At 37.9% G+C, this 11,947-nt stretch overlaps 1 pseudogene; it reads left to right on the top strand.

The window, feature by feature from the left end:
* Positions 1–9,120: 9,120 nt before the first annotated feature.
* LOC140596527 (actin, cytoplasmic 2-like) lies at positions 9,121–10,901 on the top strand (annotated as a pseudogene).
* Positions 10,902–11,947: the final 1,046 nt, after the last annotated feature.

Raw genomic sequence — 11,947 nt, 5'->3', positions numbered from 1 at the left:
CTAAAGCTTGTTATTGTTTATCCTATTCACACAGCTGCAAGGTTCAATCTCTGTCCATCATGTTCTTTGATGCCCAATGCTTGTACTTTTTGTTTTTCTTCATTGACATAAGCTTTTTCCTCTTTGAAAACATCATAGCTGCTCTAATGGTAAGAATAACTTAAAGATATTCTTTCATTTTTAAAATATAGGTTAGTCTTTATATAGAGAAAGAGGGAGGGAGGGAGAAGGTAATGGTATTTTTCAATAATAATACATTTAAAATAGTAATTAATTAGAGATAGCTCCTGGAAAACAAATTTAGTCAGTATAGAATTATAGCATTAGGCCACCAATATATAAAAAAAGGAACATGAAACCCCCCCCCCCCCCCGCATAACATTGGCCTTTCAAATGATCTGGGAAAATAACTATTTAACAACAGAATTGTATTGGAAAAACTATGCCACTGGTTGTATGAAAACTAGTTAATAAAGTTATGAAATAGGATGGTAAACTTTGTCATCCCCATCCCAAATGCATGGATTAACAAAAATATTTGATAAAGCATCATACTTCAGATGGGGAAAATTTTTTCTATTCTATACCATTTGTATATAATTGAATTGATAAAAGACAGTTGTACGGTGTGTGGCAAATGTTACAGGTGTCCCATTCCATATTACCTTGGCACAAAACATGCCAGGCATTCAGAAGTCTTGCTAATGCAAACTTCCGCAACTCTTCGCCTGATGACTTTCCCACAAATATTTAGCTCAAAAGCAAACTGAAAAAGCCAGGCAAGATGCCCAAGGAGCAGCCCTCATCCATTGACAGACAATGGTAGGAAACAATTTTGGCATCTTCTCTGCCATGGGTGGGAAAACATATACATATAACTCTAATCCAGTTATCTTAGGTCTGTATACCATCAGCATCAGCTAGGAGGCTGTTGGAAATTCTAGGGCTCCAACCAAGCCCTACTATGTCAGAATCTTTGGGGACAAGCTTCAAAATCTGCTTTAACTGGATTTTTAGGTAGTACTTATATCTGTTAAAATTTAAGAAGAGTTATTTTACACCAGGAATAAGAAAACAGTTTTTCCTGTAAAGGGTCCTGTATTAGTTTCTTATGTTGCCTCGCCAATTTATCACAAACTAAAGTGGTTTAAAACAATTAAATTTTATTATCTTATGGTTCTAGAGGTCAGAAGCTCAACATCAGTCTCACTGGGCTAAAGTCAAGGTGTTACTAGGACTCGTTCCTTCTGGAGGCTCTACAAGAGAATCTGTTTCCTTGGCTTTGTTAGTCTTAGAGGCTATACGTTTTTTCTTGAAATGTGGTCCCCTTCTCTATTTTCAAATACCATATGATTTCACTCATGTGGAATTTAAGAAACAAAAGAGATGAACATAGGGAACGGGAAGGAAAAATAAAGTAAGATAAAAGCAGAGAGGAAGGCAAACTATGAGATGCCTAACTATAGGAAATAAACTGAGAGATACAGAAGGAGAGGTATATGGGGAATGGGGTAACTAGGTGATGGGCATTAAGGAGGGCATGTGATGCAATGAGCACAAGACGTTATAAGCAATTGATGAATCACTAAATTCTACCCTGAAACTAATAATACACCATATGTTAAATAAATTGAATTTAATTTTTAAAAAGTGCAGTGACATTATATTTCCTTCACTGACAATGTCTTTTGTTACATTGCCATCTTTTATTTGACTTTCCTGCATCTCTCTTATAAGGACCCTTGTAATTACATTGGGTACACAGGATAATCAGGATAATCTCAAGATCCTTAAATTAGTTACATCTATAAGGCCTCTTTTGCCAGGTAAGGTAACATATTCACAATTTCTGGGGATTAGGACATATGCATCTTTGGGGAGGATATTATTCAGCCCATCATAGGCCAGGTGATGATTATTTTTAGCATTTTCTGCCAAGAGGCAAGGTTGAGTATATTATGTAGATACTTATATAACAAGATAGAAAACACTTGTCCTGCCTCATTTTCCTGGGATGAGCCATCCCAGATGGTGGGCCTGTTTTGGCTCAAATGGAAAAATTCTCCGGAAAAAGAACTGGTCAAGAGGGGTACCTGGTAGTGGGAAATGCTGGCTATCTCCTCATCAGTTTCATTCTCTATCCAAGGAATCCCTGCATTTCCTTCTCTTCTCCTAAAGAGTTTTCCAAACCCAATTTGGGCAGTTGGACAGAGATGAGGTGACATTCAGAGCTCCTGATACTCAGCCTGAGATTCCAAAGCTAGGTGTCCAAAAGTTGTCAACATGGAGAAGTGCCAAATGTGAAGGTGGCCACTGGCACAGACCCCATGCAGGACTATGGTGCAGCCATTGGCCAGGGTGACAGGTGCTGGGAGCATAGGGAGGGCATCTAAACTTGGTTTCTGTGGCTCACAGTGCCAGACTGCTGGAATGGTGCCCTTGACTGCAGGGGGTACCAAAATAGGTGATGTAGCAGGTTTTACCTGAGGGCTATAATTTCCTAATTTGTGTTGTACACCATATTTCAGAAGTTACTGTTGGAATTGAGCTCCAGTTGCCTATAGCAATGACCTGCTCATATCTGCCTGCTCTATTTACTTCCTTCCCTTCCCTATCTCATTTTCTGCCCACCCCCGACCCCTGCAATGCTTCCTGAAATAACTTCCCAAATAAACTACTTGCACTTAAATCTTTCCTTTGGGAACACTGCTGGGATAACACAACTAGAATATGCTATGACCAGAAATGGTAACGACAATGTTTTTAAAAGTCACTTCTTTTTATCAAATATATACCAATTATAAACTTAATTTTTCATGTAATATCAGGTTTTTAGTAGCTGGAAAAACATGTGCTTTCCCTCCAAACACCTTTGTTTTACCCACTTTTTCCCAGTGTGTTTGTTTGCTTATTGTCTTTGTACTGTATATAGATGAGAGAATACAGTAATATTAATAATGCAAAAATCTATGGAGGATTGCTAAATGAAGTAAACAATAGAGGGAGAAATTCTCTAGAAATACCAGAAAATTAATGATGACTAAAAGACCACTCTGCATTGCAATTTGTTGATTGACCTCTAATACTTGAAAATCATTCCAGAAGAATGAAGAGCTAGTTGTGTTTTGCCCACTTGGCAAGATATTTTCTAAGTTCACTAGTAGTGCTCTCCTGAAAGCCTGAATAATGTTTCTCCAGTACAAAGTCAAAATGCAAACTGGAGGTCAGAAAAAATGTTTGTTTCAATCAGATGAAAGGAGGTACTATTTTAAAACCACCTTCTTATTTATAAAGAAGGTATTTTCCTGTCCTAAGGCAAAAAAAAACAAAAAAAACAAAAAAAAGAGGCCAGGGATGGAATATTCAGGAAAATAATTTATATATTTCAGGTATGATTTAATCTGTTTTGGTGAAAAAATAAAATCTAGATTTTTATCCAATGCCAAGGAACACTATATATACTTTTTTTGTTTTGTTTTTGTTTTTTTTTTTTATTTATGATAGTCACACAGAGAGAGAGAGAGAGGCAGAGACACAGGCAGAGGGAGAAGCAGGCTCCATGCACCGGGAGCCCGACGTGGGATTCGATCCCGGGTCTCCAGGATCGCTCCCTGGGCCAAAGGCAGGCGCCAAACCGCTGCGCCACCCAGGGATCCCTAGACATTACTTCTTAACACAGTGTCTTTTAACACAGCTTCTCTGGAATGTTGCATATAGGAATTCTAGTTAGAGGAAACATATGTAAACTATGTCTTATATTAAAAGGTAATTTTTTAATCTTTATATTTGCTGTTTAAATGGGATTGCTAATGTCTCTGTTTTAGCCTTTATGCTAGTTTTATTTTTTGAGATGTAATTAACTACAATAAAGTCTAATTTATAGTTAGAATTTGGTACGTTGTGACAATATATAAACCTGTGAAACAATTAATACAATCAGGATATTGAACCCATCTCCATAACCTACAAAAATTTGTGTCTTCCCTTGGTAATCACAGTTCCCAACCAAGCTACCCCCAACCTTTCCTAGGCAATACTGATTTTATTTCTGACATCTTTTATTGGTTTGAATTTTCTAAAATTTTCTTTAGTTAGATCCTATAGTATATGCTTTTTTGTGTGTGTCTTATTTTTTTTTAAGATTTTATTTATTCATGAGAGACACAGAGAGAGAGAGAAAGGCAGAGACATGAGCAGATTCCCTGGGGGGACCCTGACGTGGGACTTGATCCCAAGAACCCAGGATCACGACCTCACCCAAAGGCAGATGCTCAACCACTGAGCCACCCAAGTGCCCCTCAGTTTTAAGATATTATGAATAATAATAATATCGTAATAATAATATTATGAATAATCATAATAATATTCATAATAATATTATGAATCTAAATCTTTGTATAGGTATTGCTTTTTTTTTCCTCTCAGGTATATGTCTCAGATAATACAGTAGTGTTATGTTTAACCATTCAAGGTTTAAATCTTACTATTCTTGTTTCCATTTTTCCATGTGTTCTTTGTTGCCTTTTTCTTCTCTTTAATTTATATTAATTGGATATTTTTATGAATTCACATATCACTTTTGTTCACCAATTAATTATAAATACTTATTTTAGTGATTTAGTGATTTAAATACTTATTTAAATATTTAGTGATTTAAATACTTATTTTAGTGATTTAGTGATTTATGAATTCACATATCACTTTTGTTCACCAATTAAGTATAAATACTTATTTTAGTGATTGCAGGTTGATGGTATATACGTTTAACTTTTCAACACTTCAAGTAATATTAAACCATTTCATGTAAAGTGTGAGAACCTTATAATAGTATACTTCCATTTCTATCCTCATGGCCATTTGTTATTGTTGTCATACATTTATTTCCCCATATGTTAGAAACTCCACACCACATTGTTATTATTTTTGCTTTAACAGTAAATAATCATTTTTTCCAGTTTTTAAAATTGTGGTAAAATATACATGATATAGGGATCCCTGGGTGGCACAGCGGTTTGGCGCCTGCCTTTGGCCCAGGGCGCGATCCTGGAGACCCGGGATCGAATCCCACGTCGGGCTCCCGGTGCATGGAGCCTGCTTCTCCCTCCTCCTGTGTCTCTGCCTCTCTCTATCTCTCTATGACTATCATAAATAAATAAAAATTTAAAAAAATATATATATACATGATATATTAAAATTGACCATCTTGAGGGGATCCCTGGGTGGCTCACTGGTTTAGTGCCTGCCTTCGGTCCGGGGCAAGATCTCGGAGTCCTGGGATCAAGTCCTGCATCGGGCTCCCTGCATGGAGCCTGCTTCTCCCTCTGCCTGTGTCTCTGCCTCTCTCTCTCTCTCACTCTCTCTCTGTGTCTGTCATGAATAAATAAAATCTTAAAACACACACACACACACACACACACACCTCCCTGTTTATCTACAATGGCTGCAAATTTGCATTCTGATCAACAGTGCACAAGGGTTCCAATTTCCTGGAAAATATCCCATGTACACTTGAAAAGAATGATTGCTGTTGGGTAGAGAACTCTATACATATGTTTGTTAGATGTAACTGGTTTAGTTGTGTGGTTCAAGTCCTCTATTTCCTTCTTCCCTCTCCAGAGAAATCTCTTCTGATTTTTCTAATCATCATTGAGAGTGAAGTATTAAAGCATCAAACTATTATTGCAAAACTATTTCTCTAAGGTTTCTTCCAAGAAGAAAGATTACCAAGGGAAGACAACCTTGCTTTATATATTTTGATTGTTATTAGGTATATAAATGTTTATAATTTTGTATCATGCTGTATGAACATTAATATATAATGTCCCTTAACTTTTATTACCTTTTTTTTAATTTAAAGTTTTTTTTTCTAGTGTTACTATAGCCTCCCTCTCCTCTTTTGGTTACTATTTGCAAGGGTTTTTTCCATCTTTTCACTTTCCACACGTTCATGTCTTGGATCTAAAGTGAGTCTCTTATAGACAGCAAATAGTTGAACCATGTTTTAACCCATCCAGCCATTCTCTATGTTTGGATTGGAGAATTTAATCAATTTATATTTAATGTAATTACTGATAAAGACTTCTGTCATTTTGCTATTTGATTTACATCAAATATGTCTTATAGTTTTTTTGTCCCTCATTTCTTGCATTACCATATTCTTTCATGTTTAGTTGATTCTTTTAGTGAAACATTTAAAGTCCTGTCTAACCCCCTTTTGTGTGTATTCTAAAGCTATTTTATTTGTGAATACTATGAGGATTATATTTAAAATTATACCTGAAACTATAATAATATGCTAATTTGAATTTGTCAATACTATATGAAAGCTCTGCTCCTTTATAGCTCTATCCCTATTCCTTTCAGGTGCTGATGTCACAAAATTACATCTTTATATGCTGTATATCCAAAACCATAAGTTGATATTTTTTTAATTCACCAGTTTTTTTTTAAATTATGTAGAAAACAAAATGTGGAATTACAAACCAAACTTCCAATGATACTTTTAGACTAATAATTGTATTTTAAAAAGTTTTCATTTCTTAATCATATAAAAAACAGAAAGTAAAGTTACCAACTATTGTTACAGTAATAATAGCTTTTGTAATTGCTTATATATTTATGTTTCCTGAAATCCTTGTTTCTTCATACATCTTTCAGTTACCATCTATTATATTTTCCTTTTGACATTCAAGACTCTAGTATTTCTTGCAGAGCATGTGTAGTGGCAACAAATTCCCTCAGATTTTTATAAGACAAAAATCTTAATTTATGACATTTTTGAAGTACAATTTTGCTGGATATATTATTCTTGGTTTATACTTTTTCTTCTTTTAGAACTTGGAATATATCAGCTCACTTTCTTATGGCCTCCAAAATTTCTGGTGAGAAATCTGCTTATAATTTTAGTGAAGATCCCTTATATATGATAAGTCATTTCTCTTTTGTTACCTACAAGATTCTCTGGTTTTGGCTTTTGGCAGTTTGTTTAAAATGGGTCTTGATGTGGGTCTTTGAGTTTATCCTGAATAGATTTGGTTGAGCCTCCTATACTGGCTTGAATAGTAATCTCCCAAAATATATATCCACTCAGAACCCATGCAGGTGACTTTATTTGAAAGTGGTGTCTTTGTAGATACAATCAAGTTAAGATGAAAACATAGTGGATTAAGGTGGAGCTTAAATCCAATATGACTGGTGTTCTCATAAGAAGAAAGAGATTCAGAAACAAATCCAAAAGGAGAGCATCATGTAAAGACAAAGGCAGAGAGTGGAGTGATCTATCTACAAGTCAAGTAATTTCAAGAATGGCCAGCAACCACCAGGAACAAGGAGAGAACCTCCAGTCACCACCAATCTTGTCAACACTTTAATTTGAACTTCCAATCTTCTGAATTATGAGAAAATAAATTTTTGTTGTTTTAAGCTACCCAATTTTTAGTAGTTTGCTACAGTGGCCCTAAGAAACTAATAAAACTCCCCTTAGTCTTTAGATGCATAAGGTTGCAGCTGAATTTGGAACTTCAGTTGTAGACCTATTGGAATATGTTTCTTTCACAAATTAGAATAGCAAATTAATGGAATCCTTATTTCCTAGTGATGAAGTTTAGGTAATGTGAGATTATATAGTGTCATGGTGTTTGAAAAATGTATGAAGAGTTTTAGGTTTATGTGGATGTAAACTCGGGGTCCTTGCTTTCTGTTGCCCTTTTAAGATGTGTCTAGGGTTACTGTACAAAAAGAAGGACTTTCCAGAGAGTGGAGACAAGGATAAAGAAGAAAATATCTGAGAGCTATTTCTAAGGAGGAAAAATGGCCTACCCCAATATTGAGTCCCTCCCTTATGTTTTCCAGAAATATTTCAGGATTTCTATGACCCATTGTCTGCTATAAGCTTATCACTCTTACTCTTCCCTAAAATACTTATTATGACTATCTGATATAAATTCACCATAATATTTTAGTTTAAGGAAATAAGTTCATTTTTTAATGTATTATTATTGTCACTCTTACTATTTTCAATAACAAGCTGGCAATTTCATCGGGAGCAGATATGACTTAACATACTTGAGTAGAAAAGATAACTCTAAGTTTCTACCAGCTATCTTGCTTTGTCTTTTTGCCAACAGAGATGTCCCAAGCAGAGATTGTTCCTTTAATCACAGTCCATAATGGAAAGGCATATAAAGCATACACACATATAGCTCCTGATTAAAAGTAAATGTACTTAAAATTACTGAAAGTAATGTTTTATGCCATTGAAGTTTGGGGGCTATTTGTTACCAAAGCAAATCTATCTAAAAACAGTCTTTAAAACTAAAAATGTAACAACTTTTACAAGACTAAGTTTAATGGTTGGCAGATGATTAATGGGTAAAATGAAATTTTGTAAATTTCTTCATCTTTCACAGCTTAGATGGAATATATATTGTTGTAATTGAAATATCACAAAAAATAAAAACTAGAACTATTACCATTTAATATTTCTTTTTTTTTCCATTTAATATTTCTTTCTTAATTCTCTCTCCTATTAGTAGCCTTAATTAACATTTATTAGATTTAGCAAATGTGTATGCATTGTAATAGGACTTTATGGAAACTCATATCATGGTTTGGAATCACTTTCCACATTTATGATTTGGAATCATTTTCCACATTCATGATTTTTCACATCCTTGTGATGTGCTCTGTGCAATAAAATATAAGGGAAATCACAGTGGATCAGTTATGCATTTAGGCCTCAAGTGTTATTGAATACCTCTGCCTATTTTCTGGAACTCCTTCTATGACTATGAGAGAAAGCCAAAGATCGCTTATTGGAAGATGAGAGACAGGGGGGATGCTAGAGCCAGCTCTTATTGACTTGGAGGAGCCAATCATGTGTATCTTTTACGAACTTCACATTCAGCTAAATCACATCGTCGTTGCTAGAGCAAAATTGCCAAGGCTGAACACTGATCTGCCTTTCTGAGTCAAAATGTTTTCTCAATGTTATCTCTTTGTATTGGGGTCTTAATTCGGTAAATTTTTTCAACATTTGCTCACTCACCGCAGCTGGCCTGCGCTCCGCGTCCTCCCGCCACTCGACTTCCACGTCCCCGACCACCGCCTCCGCCGATCGCCATGGAAGAGGAGATCCTGCGCTCGTCATCGACAATGGCTCCGGCATGTGCAAGGCGGGCTTCGCCGGGGATGACGCCCCCCGAGCGTGTTCCCGTCCATCTTCCGGCGACCCCGGCACCAGGGCGTGATGGTGGGCATGGGCCAGAAGGACTCCTACGTGGGCGACGAGGCCCAGAGCAAGCGGGGCATCCTGACCCTCAAGTACCCCATCGAGCACGGCATCGTCACCAACTGGGACGACATGGAGAAGATCTGGCACCACACCTTCTACAACGAGCTGCACGTGGCCCCCGAGGAGCACCCCGTGCTGCTGACCGAGGCCCCCCTGAACCCCAAGGCCAATGGTGAGAAGATGACTCAGATCATGTTCGAGACGTTCAACACCCCAGCTATGTACGTGGCCATCCAGGCCGTGTTGTCCCTGTACGCCTCTGGCCGCACCACTGGTATTGTCATGGACTCTGGGGATGGCGTCACCCACACTGTGTCCATCTACGAGGGGTACGCCTTGCCCCAAGCCATCCTGCGTCTGGACCTGGCGGGCCGAGACCTGACTGACTACCTCATGAAGATCCTCATGGAGCGTGGCTACAGCTTCACCACCACTGCAGAGCGGGAGATCGTGCGTGACATCAAGGAGAAGCTCTGCTACATCGCCCTGGACTTTGAGCAGGAGATGGCCACGGCCGCGTCCTCGTCCTCCCTGGAGAAGAGCTACGAGCTGCCCGACGGGCAGGTGATCACCATCGGCAATGAGCGGTTCCGCTGCCCAGAGGCGCTCTTCCAGCCTTCCTTCCTGGGTATGGAGTCCTGTGGCATCCACGAGACCACCTTCAACTCCATCATGAAGTGTGACGTGGACATCCGGAAGGACCTTTACGCCAACACGGTGCTGTCTGGCGGGACCACCATGTACCCCGGCATCGCCGACAGGATGCAGAAGGAGATCACAGCCCTGGCCCCCAGCACGATGAAGATCAAGATCATTGCTCCTCCCGAACGCAAGTACTCTGTGTGGATCGGAGGCTCCATCCTGGCCTCACTGTCCACCTTCCAGCAGATGTGGATCAGCAAGCAGGAGTACGACGAGTCGGGCCCCTCCATCATCCACTGCAAATGCTTCTAAATGGACTGCGAGCAGATGCGTAGCATTTGCTGCATGAGTGAATTCCGAAGTATAAATTTGCCCTGGCAAATGTATACACCTCATGCTAGCCTCATGAAACTGGAATAAGCCTTTGAAAAGAAATTTGTCCTTGAAGCTTGTATCTGATATCAGCACTGGATTGTAGAACTTGTTGCTGATCTTGACCTTGTATCCAAGTTAACTGTTCCCTTGGTATATGTTTAATACCCTGTACATATCTTTGATTTAAACCCTTAGCACATGCGGCTCGGTTACTTCACGGCTGAGGGTGAGAACATGTTCATAGGAGAGAAATGAACTGATTTGGAGAATCCACAAGACCATCGGGTTCTTGATCTGTGCAGGGTATTCACGCGTAAGAGCCGCCTATTCCAGGATTTCTCTAGAGGCTGGCAAGAGTCTGAACCAGTTGTCATTTCTGTCTTGCCGGTCTAACAGGGTTGGGAAGGTCTGAGCCTTAGTACCCACTTTCCTGTCTTACCCGATGTTTTCCTGCCAGAACACCGTGGGTGGGTGGTTAATTGCCTTGAGTTGGAAAACGGTTTGCATTTACAACTGTAATTTTATTCATCCTTTTAATTTATGTAATGTTTTTTGTACACAATTCTCAATTCTTTAAGAGATGACAACAAATTTTGGTTTTCTACTGTCATGTGAGAACATTAGGCCCCAGCAACGCGTCATTGTGTGAGGAAAATAAAGTGCTGCAGTAAAAAAATAAATAAATAAATAAATAAATAATAAAAAAAAATTTCAACATTTGAAATCACTGAATTTCTGAAATCTCTATTTTATTTTTTATTCCTACTTGCAAACTGGCCACTTTTTTTCAGCTTGCCTCTTTTTTTCAAAATACGTTTCTTAAAGAAATCACCCCAAACTGAAACATACTACCAATGCCAATCTTTAGATCTAAACATTTCTTAGTTATCCAGTCTTCCTTGTAAATTATTTCAAAAAACAATTTTATCAAATATTTCACCAATGCAGTCTTTAACTTCTGATTAAAGTTGTCTTTTACAATCTGGAGAATTTATAAGCCAATGCCACATACTTTATTTTTTAAGGCACCACTTTACTTTTGATACTATGAACTGGGAGGTTTGTCTCAACATTATACTCCCTCAAGAATATAATTTGGTGACGATTCTACTGTCTGCAGTGATGTAGATTGCTGTGGTAGTGAAAGGGGACATTGCAAATTATGTCCTACTTCTTAGAGGTTTCTACTCTAAGAAGCACATGACTTCATATAATGTGTGGAGTGGCGAAGAATAATACTATCATTTTCTCAAAAAGAGGGAAAGCAAAAATCTACAATAGCATTAATGATTACTACGGTAGCTATTAAAAGAAGAAATAATAGAATATCACATATACCAGATCTAAAGAATGACATGATTTGAGGAAGAAAGACATGTGGCTATTTGTTTTGGAGTACAATGATATAATCACATGCAGAGTGCAGGGTGCAATATTGGATGTGAAAAGAGAGCCAGCATCTGGATGCTGCACAGAAACAGTATCAATGACCAGTTAGTCTTAACAAGAGCAGCAGGGTAAAGAAAAGAAAACTACACCAATATTCATATGAGTAACTACATGTCCTTTTCCATTTTGGCACGGAAGGGGGCTCAGAATATCAAGATAACAAAAAGTAAAAGATGTATGCCTCAGTTT

Source organism: Vulpes vulpes, unplaced genomic scaffold, assembly GCF_048418805.1.
Source record: "Vulpes vulpes isolate BD-2025 unplaced genomic scaffold, VulVul3 Bu000000692, whole genome shotgun sequence".
Lineage (NCBI taxonomy): Eukaryota > Metazoa > Chordata > Mammalia > Carnivora > Canidae > Vulpes > Vulpes vulpes.
The sequence above is the reverse complement of the archived record's forward strand: the minus strand, read 5'-3'. Positions and strand labels throughout refer to the sequence as shown.